The sequence below is a fragment of the Triticum aestivum genome, chromosome 2D, assembly GCF_018294505.1.
Source record: "Triticum aestivum cultivar Chinese Spring chromosome 2D, IWGSC CS RefSeq v2.1, whole genome shotgun sequence".
Classification (NCBI taxonomy): Eukaryota; Viridiplantae; Streptophyta; class Magnoliopsida; order Poales; family Poaceae; genus Triticum; species Triticum aestivum.
Genome location: NC_057799.1, coordinates 343,163,212 through 343,173,984, shown reverse-complemented (window position 1 = coordinate 343,173,984; position 10,773 = coordinate 343,163,212).

Genomic DNA, 10,773 nt, shown 5'->3' with positions numbered 1-10,773 from the left:
GTTTCTCCTATTACTCATTGTGATGATGATAATTGCTATACTATTGGTGCTATCCATACTATTAATGATGAGAGTGATTATGCTTATGATATGAAAAGGCCCAAGCTTGGGGATGCTATGTTTGATGAGAATGACATGTTTGAGAATATATTTGCTGCAATTAATGTTTGTCCCAAGCTTGGGGATGCTATGTTTAATGAAGATGATATTTTTAGCCTCCCAAGTTTTGATGAGCAAATTTATTATGATGATAGCATGCCTCCTATTTATGATGATTATTGTGATGACACTTATGCTATAAAAAGTAGTGATGATTATATTTATAAAACTTGTCATGATTATGATTACCCTTTTTCTGAACATTACTCTTTTAATGTGGAAACAATTTATAGTATTCGAGTCTCTTATGATACTCCCACTATTCCGAATGAGAAGAATTTTGCTTATGTGGAGAGTAATAAAATTTCTATGCTTGTAGATCATGAAAAGAATGCTTTAGGTGATGGTTATATTGTTGAATTATTCATGATGCTACTGAAAATTATTATGAGGGAGGAATATATGCTTGTAGGAATTGCAATAATATCAAGTTTCCTCTCTATGTGCTTAAAATCTTGAAGTTATGCTTGTTTTGCTTTCCTATGCTAGTTGATTCTTGTTCCCATAAATTGTTTGCTCACAAAATCCCTATGCATAGAAGTGGGTTAGACTTAAATGTGCTAGTCATATGCTTCATGATGCTCCTTTATGTTTCAATTCTTATCTTTTATGTGAGCATCATTGTCATCATCATGCCTAGCTAGGGGCGTTAAACGTTAGCGCTTGTTGGGAGGCAACCCAATTTTATTTTTGTTCTTTGCTTTTTGCTACTGTTTAGTAATAAATAATTCATCTAGCTTCTGTTTAGATGTGGTTTTATGTTTTAATTAGTGTTTGTGCCAAGTAGAACCTTTGGGAAGACTTGGGTGAAGTCTTTGCGATCTTGCTGTAAAAAACAGAAACTTTTGCGCTCACGAGATTAGCTGTCAGTTTTTACTGGAGAGTGATTTTAGGTTGATTCCTTTTGCAGATTATTAATAGACAAATTTCTCACGTCCACCAATTTATTTCAGAATTTTTGGAGTTACAGAAGTATTCGAATGATACAGATTAATACAGTGTGTTCTGTTTTTGACAGATTTTGTTTTCTATGTGTTGTTTGCTTATTTTGATGAATCTATGAGTAGTATTGGAGGGTATGAACCATAGAGAAGTTGGAATACAGTAGATATTACACCAATATGAATTTATAATGAGTTCACAACAGTAACTAAGTGGTGGTTTTATTTTCTTATACTAAAGCTTACGAGTTTTCTGTTGAGTTTTGTGTTGTGAAGTTTTCAAGTTTTGGGTAAAGATTCGATGGACTATGGAATAAGGAGTGGCAAGAGGCTAAGCTTGGGGATTCCCAAGGAACCCCAAGGTAATATTCAAGGACAACCAAGAGCCTAAGCTTGGGGATGCCCCGGATGGCATCCCCTCTTTCTTCTTCGTTCATCGGTAACTTTACTTGGAGCTATATTTTTATTCACCACATGATATGTGTTTTGCTTGGAGCATCATTTTATTTTATTTTGTTTTGCTTGCTGTTTGAATAAGATACCAAGATCTGAAATTCTTAAATGTTAGAGAGTCTTCACATAGTTGCATAATTATTCGACTACTCATTGATCTTCACTTATATCTTTTGGAGTAGTTTGTCGTTTGCTCTAGTGCTTCACTTATATCTTTTAGAGCACGGTGGTGGTTTTATTTTGAAGAAATAGATGAACTCTCATGCTTCACTTATATTATTTTGAGAGTCTTTAGAACAGCATGGTAATTTGCTTTGGTTATGAATTTAGTCCTAATATGATGGGCATCCAAGAGGGATATAATAAAAACTTCCATATAAAGTGCATTGAATACTATGAGAAGTTTGATTCCTTATGATTGTTTTGAGATATGAAGATGGTGATATTAGAGTCATGCTAGTTGAGTAGTTGTGAATTTGAGAGATACTTGTGTTAAAGTTTGTGATTCCCGTAGCATGCACGTATGGTGAACCGTTATGTGATGAAGTCGGAGCATGATTTATTTATTGATTGTCTTCCTTATGAATGGTGGTCGGGGACGAGCGATGGTCTTTTCCTACCAATATATCCCCCTAGGAGCATGCGCGTAGTACTTCGTTTCGATAACTAATAGATTTTTACAATAACTATGTGAGTTCTTTATGACTAATGTTGAGTCCATGGATTATACGCACTCTCATCCTTCCACCATTGCTAGCCTCTCTAATACCACGCACCTTTTGCCGGTATCATACACCCACCATATACCTTCCTCAAAACAGCCACCATACCTACCTATTATGGCATTTCCATAGCCATTCCGAGATATATTGCCATGCAACTTTCCACCGTTCTGTTTATTATGACACGCTCCATCATTGTCATATTGCTTTGCATGATCATGTAGTTGACATCGTATTTGTGGCAAAGCCACCGTTCATGATTTTCATACATATCACTCTTGATTCATTGCACATCCCGGTACACCGCTGGAGGCATACACATAGAGTCATATTATGTTCTAAGTATCGAGTTGTAATTCATGAGTTGTAAGTAAATAAAAGTGTGATGATCATCATTATTAGAGCATTGTCCCAGTGAGGAAGGGATGATGGAGACTATGATTCCCCCACAAGTCGGGATGAGACTCCGGACGAAAAAAAAGGCCAAAAAAGAGAAGGCCCAAAAAACCAAAAAAAACAAAAACAAAAAAAATGAGAGAAAAAGAGAGAAGGGGCAATGCTACTATCCTTTTACCACACTTGTGCTTCAAAGTAGCACCATGATCTTCATGATAGAGAGTCTCATATGTTGTCACTTTCATATACTAGTGGGAATATTTCATTATAGAACTTGGCTTGTATATTCCAATGATGGGCTTCCTCAAAATGCCCTAGGTCTTCGTGAGCAAGCGAGTTGGATCCACACCCACTTAGTTTCTTTTTGAGATTTCATACACTTATAGCTCTAATGCATCCGTTGCATGGCAATCCCTACTCACTCGCATTGATATCTATTGATGGGCATCTCCATAGCCCGTTGATACGCCTAGTTGATGTGAGACTATCTTCTCCCTTTTTGTCTTCTCCACAACCACCATTCTATTCCACCTATAGTGCTATGTCCATGGCTCACGCTCATGTATTGCGTGAAGATTGAAAAAGTTTGAGAACATCAAAAGTATGAAACAATTGCTTGGCTTGTCATCGGGGTTGTGCATGATTTAAATATTTTGTGTGATGAAGATACAGCATAGCCAGACTATATGATTTTGTAGGGATAGCTTGCTTTGGCCATGTTATTTTGAGAAGACATGATTGCTTTGTTAGTATGCTTGAAGTATTATTGTTTTCATGTCAATATTAAACTTTTTTTTGAATCTTATGGATCTGAATATTCTTGCCACAATAAAGAAAATTACATTGATAGATATGTTAGGTAGCATTCCACATCAAAAATTCTATTTTTATCATTTACCTACTCGAGGACGAGCAGGAATTAAGATTGGGGATGCTGATACGTCTCCAATGTATCTATAATTTTTTTATTGTTCCATGCTATTATATTATCCATCTAGGATGTTTTATATGCATTTATATGCTATTTTATATGATTTTTGGGACTAACCTATTAACCTAGAGCCCAGTGCCAGTTTCTGTTTTTTCCTTGTTTTTGAGTTTTACAGAAAAGGAATACCAAACGGAGTCCAATTGACGTGCCAATTTTTGATGATTTTTTATGGACCAAAATAAGCCCCGGGAGTAAAAGAGTTGGGCCAGAAGAGTCTCGGGCCGTCCACGAGGGTGGGGGCGCGCCCTACCCCCCCCCCCCCCCCCCCCCCCCGGCGCGCCGCCCTATCTCGTGGACGACTAGGGCACCTCCCTGACTTGTTCCCGACGCCAAAAATTCCTATAAATACTGAAACCTCCAGAACATAACCTAGATCGGGAGTTCCGCTGCCGCAAGCCTCTGTAGCCACCAAAAATCAATCGAGACCCTGTTCCGGCACCCTGCCGGAGGGGGGATCCCTCACCGGTGGCCATCTTCATCATCCCGGCGCTCTCCATAATGAGGAGGGAGTAGTTCACCCTCGGGGCTGAGGGTATGTACCAGTAGCTATGTGTTTGATCGCTCTCTCTCTCTCGTGTTCTTGATTTGGCACGATCTTGATGTATCGCAAGCTTTGCTATTATAGTTGGATCTTATAATGTTTCTCCTCCTCTACTCTCTTGTAATGTATTGAGTTTTCCCTTTGAAGTTATCTTATCGGATTGAGTCTTTAAGGATTTGAGAACACTTGATGTATGTCTTGAGTGGTATACCCGCGGTGACAATGGGGTATTCTATTGATTCACTTGATGTATGTTTTGGTGATCAACTTGCGGGTTCCGTGACCTTGGGAATCTATGCCAAGGGGTTGGCACACGTTTTCTTCTTGACTCTCCGGTAGAAACTTTGGGGCACTCTTTGAAGTTCTTTGTGATGGTTGAATAGATGAATCTGAGATTGTGTGATGCATATCGTATAATCATACCCGTGGATACTTGAGGTGACATTGGAGTATCTAGGTGACATTAGGGTTTTGGTTGATTTGTGTCTTAAGGTGTTATTCTAGTACGAACTCTACGATAGATCAGACGGAAAGATAGCTTTATGTTATTTTACTACGGACTCTTGAATAGATCGATCAGAAAGGATAACTTTGAGGTGGTTTCGTACCCTACCATAATCTCTCTGTTTGTTCTTAGTAACTTTGGAGTGACTCTTTGTTGCATGTTGAGGGATAGTTATATGATCCAATTATGTTATTATTGTTGAGAGAACTTGCACTAGTGAAAGTATGAACCCTAGGCCTTGTTTCCTAGCATTGCAATACATTTTGTGCTCACTTTTATCATTAGTTACCTTGCTGTTTTTATATTTTCAAATTACAAAAACCTATATCTACCATCCATATTGCACTTTTATCACCATCTCTTTGCCGAACTAGTGCACCTATACAATTTACCATTGTATTGGGTGTGTTGGGAACACAAGAGACTCTTTGTTATTTGGTTGCAGGGTTGTTAGGCAGAGACCATCTTCATCCTATGCCTCCCACGAATCGATAAACCTTTGGTCATCCACATGAGGGAAATTTGCTACTGTCCTACAAACCTCTGCACTTGGAGGACCAACAACGTCTACAAGAAGAAGGTTGTGTAGTAGACATCATCGTGCAATGTGGATCTCACTTATTAACTGTTTGGTTAATTAGTTGTCATCTTGAGTTAACTGTTTGGTTCAATTCTGCAAATGTGATGTTCAATTCTTCAGGCCGCAATTTTGAAGGAAATATGCCCTAGAGGTAATAATAAAGTTGTTATTTATATTTCCTTATATCATGATAAATGTTTATTATCCATGCTACAATTGTATTAACCGGAAACTTGATGCATGTGTGGATACATAGACAACACACCGTGTCCCTAGTAAGCCTCCACTAGACTAGCTCGTTGATCAAAGATGGTTATGTTTCCTAACCATAGACATGTGGTGCAATAATACCTTTTCTGTGGCCAATGCTTACAAAATACTGATAGGTGTTAAAATTGTACCAGCACAATTCAATTGGATTTGGAAGAGTTCTTGCCAGCCAAAGCACAAAGTATTTTTTTTGGAGACTGCTCCATGATAGACTTAATACCAGGAATCTGCTCAGGAGGAAAACATTTCATTTGGATAACTACAATTGTGCTACTAATAACTGTTAGCAGGAAGAAACTCTCCAACACCTTTTTTGGAATTGTCCTTTTGCTTCAGAATGTTGGGACATCATCTACCCGAACAGACAAAGAGATTTAACCGTCATGGAAGCACTGCCAGACCTAAGGGGTAACTTGCAGCAACCATTCTACATGGAGATCATTATCATTGCTTCATGGGCCATTTGGATTACAAGGAATGATAACATATTCAGAAACATCGCCCACCCCCCCCCCCAGCATTAACAGATGGAAATTCATCTTCCATTCAGAGCTCCATCTGCTTAAATTCAGAATCAAGGATAAATATGCTACTGCTTTCAATTCTTGGCTGGACAATCTTATCTTGTAATTTTTCTCTTTTTTAGCTTTGTAGTTTTTGCTTTTTAGGCTTATCTCAAGCCTTGTAATATTTGTACTCTTTGCTATTTTTTACATATTATAAAAATTGCAGTGGGGTTTTGCCCTACTATGTACAGTCAAAAAAAAACCATAGACATGTGTTGTCATTTGATTAACGAGATCACATCATTAGGAGAATGATGTGATGGACAAGACCCATCCGTTAGCTTAGCATAATGAACGTTAAGTTTTATTGCTATTGCTTTCTTCATGACTTATACATATTCCTCTGACTATGACATTATGCAACTCTCGAATACCGGAGGAACACTTTGTGTGCTATCAAACGTCACAACGTAACTGGGTGATTATAAAGATGCTCTACAGGTGTCCCCGATGGTGTTTGTTGAGTTGGCATAGATCGAGATTAGGATTTGTCACTCCGAGTATCGGAGAGGTATCTCTCGGCCCTCTCGGTAATGCACATCATTATAAGCCTTGCAAGCAATGTGACTAATGAGTTAGTTACGGGATGATGCATTACGGAACGAATAAAGTGACTTGCCGGTAACGAGATTGAACTAGGTATGATGATACCAACGATCGAATCTCGGGCAAGTAACATACCGATGACAAAGGGAATAAAGTATGTTGTTATGCGGTTTGACCGATAAATATCTTCGTAGAATATGTAGGAGCAAATATGAGCATCCAGGTTCCGCCATTGGTTATTGACCGGAGATGTGACTCGGTCATGTCTACATAGTTCTCGAACCCGTAGGGTCCGCACGCTTAATGTTCGATGACGATTTGTATTATGAGTTATGTGATTTGATGACCGAAGTTTGTTCGGAGTCCCGGATGAGAACACGGACATGAAGAGGAGTCTCTAAATGGTCAAGAGGTAAAGATTCATATATTGGAAGGTAGTATTCGGACACCGGAAGGGTTCCGGAGTGCATCGGGTACATACTGGAGTACTGGAGGGGTTACCGGAACCCCCCATGGAAAGATATGGGCCTTATGGGCCATAGGAGGGAGGCTAACCAGCCCACAAGGGGCTGGTGCGCCCCCCACAAGGGAGGAGGCCGAATTGGACTTGGGAAGGGGGCGCCACCCCCCTTTCCTTCTCCTACTCCCTCTCCTTCCCCTTTTCCCCCTCCGGTAGAAGGGAAAAAGGGTGGGGCCGAATCCTACTAGGACTGCAGTCCTAGTAGGACTCCCCTCTCCCTGGCGCGCCCCTTGTTGGCCGGCCTCCTCCTCCCCTCCTTTATATACGGGGGCAGGGGGCACCCCAAAGGCACAACAGACAATGTCTTAGCCGTGTGCGGTGCCCCCCTCCATAGTTACACACCTCGATCATATCGTCGTAGTGCTTAGGCGAAGCCCTGCGTCGGTAACTTCATCATCACCATCACCACGCCATCGTGCTAACGGAACTCTCCCTCGTCCTCAACTGGATCAAGAGCTCGAGGGACGTCATCGTGCTGAACGTGTGCTAAACACGGAGGTGCCGTTCGTTCGGTACTTGGATCGGTTGGATCGTGAAGACGTTCGACTACATCAACCGCGTTACTAAACGCTTCCGCTTTCGGTCTACAAGGGTATGTGGACACACTCTCCCCACTCATTGCTATGTATCTCCTAGATAGATCTTGCATGATCGTAGGTAAATTTTTTGAAATACTGCATTCCCCAACAGTGCCATCCGAGCCAGGTCTATGCATAGATGTTATATGCACGAGTAGAACACAAAGAGTTGTGGGCGATAATAGTCATACTGCTTACTAGCAACGTCTTACTTTGATTCGGCGGTATTGTTGGATGAAGCGGCCCGGACCGACATTACATGACCACGTTCGTGAGACTGGTTCTACCGACATGCTTCGCACACAGGTGGCTTGTGGGTGTCTGTTTCTCCAACTTTAGTTGAATCGATTTTGACTACGCCCGGTCCTTGTTGAAGGTTAAAACAGCACACTTGACGAAAAATCGTTGTGGTTTTGATGGGTAGGTAAGAACGGTTATTGCTAGAAGCCCGTAGTAGCCACGTAAAACTTGCAACAACAAAGTAGAGGACGTCTAACTTGTTTTTGCAGGGCATGTTGTGATGTGATATGGTCAAGACATGATGATATACAAATTTTTGTATGAGATGATCATGTTTTGTAACCGTTGTCGGCAACTGGCAAGAGCCATATGGTTGTCGCTTTATTGTATGAAATGCAATCGCTATGTAATTGCTTTATTTTATCACTAAGCGGTAGCGATAGTCGTAGAAGAAATATTTGGCGAGACGACAACGATGCTACGATGGAGATTAAGGTGTCAAGCCGGTAACGATGGTGATCATGACAGTGCTTTCGAGATGGAGATCAAAGGCACAAGATGATGATGGCCATATCATATCACTTATTTTGATTGCATGTGATGTTTATCCTTTATGCATCTTATTTTGCTTAGTACGGCGGTAGCATTATAAGATGATCCCTCACTAAATTTCAAGGTATAAGTGTTCTCCCTGAGTATGCTCCGTTGCTATAGTTCGTCGTGCTGAGACACCACGTGATGATCGGGTGTGATAAGCTCTACGTTCACATACAACGGGTGCAAGCCAGTTTTGCACACGCAGAATACTCGGGTTAAACTTGACGAGCCTAGCATATGCAGATATGGCCTCGGAACACTGAGACTGAAAGATCGAACATGAATCATATAGTAGTTATGATCAACATAGTGATGTTCACCATTGAAAACTACTCCATCTCACGTGATGATCAGACATGGTTTAGTTGATATGGATCACGTGATCATTTAGATGACTAGAGGGATGTCTATCTAAGTGTGAGTTCTTAAGTAATATGATTAATTGAACTTTAATTTATCATGAACTTAGTCCTGATAGTTTTTGCATATCTATGTTGTAGATCAATAGCTCACGTATAGCTCCCCTGTTTTATTTTTGATATGTTCCTAGAGAAAAATAAGTTGAAAGATGATAGTAGCAATGATGTGGACTGGGTCCGTGATCTGAGGATTATCCTCATTACTGCACAGAAGAATTGTGTCCTTGATGCACCGCTAGGTGACAGACCTATTGCAGGAGCAGATACAGACGTTATGAATGTTTGACAAGCTCGGTATGATGACTACTTGATAGTTTAGTGCGCCATGCTTTATGGCTTAGAACCGGGACTTCAAAAATGTTTTGAACACCACGGAGCATATGTGATGTTCCAAGAGTTGAAATTGGTATTTCAGACTCATGCCCGTGTTGAGAGGTATGAGACCTCTGGCAAATACTTTGCCTACAAGATGGAGGAGAATAGCTCAACCAGTGAGCATGTGCTCAGAATGTCTGAGTACCACGATCGCTTGAATCAAGTGGGAGTTAATCTTCCAGATAAGATAGTGATTGACAGAGTTCTCTAGTCACTATCACCAAGTTACTGGAACTTTGTGATGAACTATAATATGCAAGGGATGACGAAAACGATTCCCTGAGCTCTTCGCGATGCTGAAATCGGCGAAGGTAGAAATCAAGAAAAGCATCAAGTGTTGATGGTTAACAAGACCACTAGTTTCAAGTAAAAGGGCAAGGGAAAGAAAGGGAACTTCAAGGAAGAATGGCAAGCAAGTTGCCACTCCCATGAAGAAGCCCAAAGCTAGACCCAAGCCTGAAACTGAGTGCTTCTACTGCAAAGGAAATGGTCACTAGAAGCGGAACTGCCCCAAATACTTGACGGATAAGAAGGATGGCAAAGTGAACAAAAGTATATATGATATACATGTTATTGATGTGTACTTCACTAGTGTTCATAGTAGCCCCTGGGTATTTGATACTGGTTCAGTTGCTATGATTAGTAACTTTGAAACAGGAGTTACAAAATGAACAGAGCCTAGTTGAGGGCAAGGTGACGATGTGTGTTGGAAGTGATTCCAAGGTTGATAAGATCACCATCGCACACTCCCTTTACCTTCGGGATTAGTGTTGAATCTAAAATAAATGTTAATTGGTGTTTGCGTTGAGCATAATATGATTGGATCATGTTTAATGCAATACGGTTATTCATTTAAGTCAAAGAATAATTGTAATTCTGTTTACATGAATGAAACCTTATGTGGTCATACACCCAAGGTGAATGGTTTATTGAATCTCGATTGTAGTGATACACATATTCATAATATTAAGCCAAAAGATTCAAGGTTAATAATGATAGTGCAACTTATTTGTAGCACTGCCTTTTAGGTCATATTGGTGTAAAGCGCATGAAGAAACTCCATGCTGGCGGGCTTTTGGAATCACTTGATTATGAATCACTTGATGCTTGCGAACCATGCCTCATGGGCAAAATGACTAAGATTCCGTTCTCTGGAACAATGGAGCGAGCCACTGACTTATTGAAAATAATACATACCAATGTATGCGGTCCGATGAGTCTTGAGGCTCACAGAGGGTATCGTTATTTTCTGACCTTCACAGATGATTTGAGCAGATATGGGTATATCTACTTAATGAAACACAAGTCTGAATCATTTGAAACGTTCAAAGAATTTCATAGTGAAGTTGAGAATCATCGTAACAAGAAAATAAA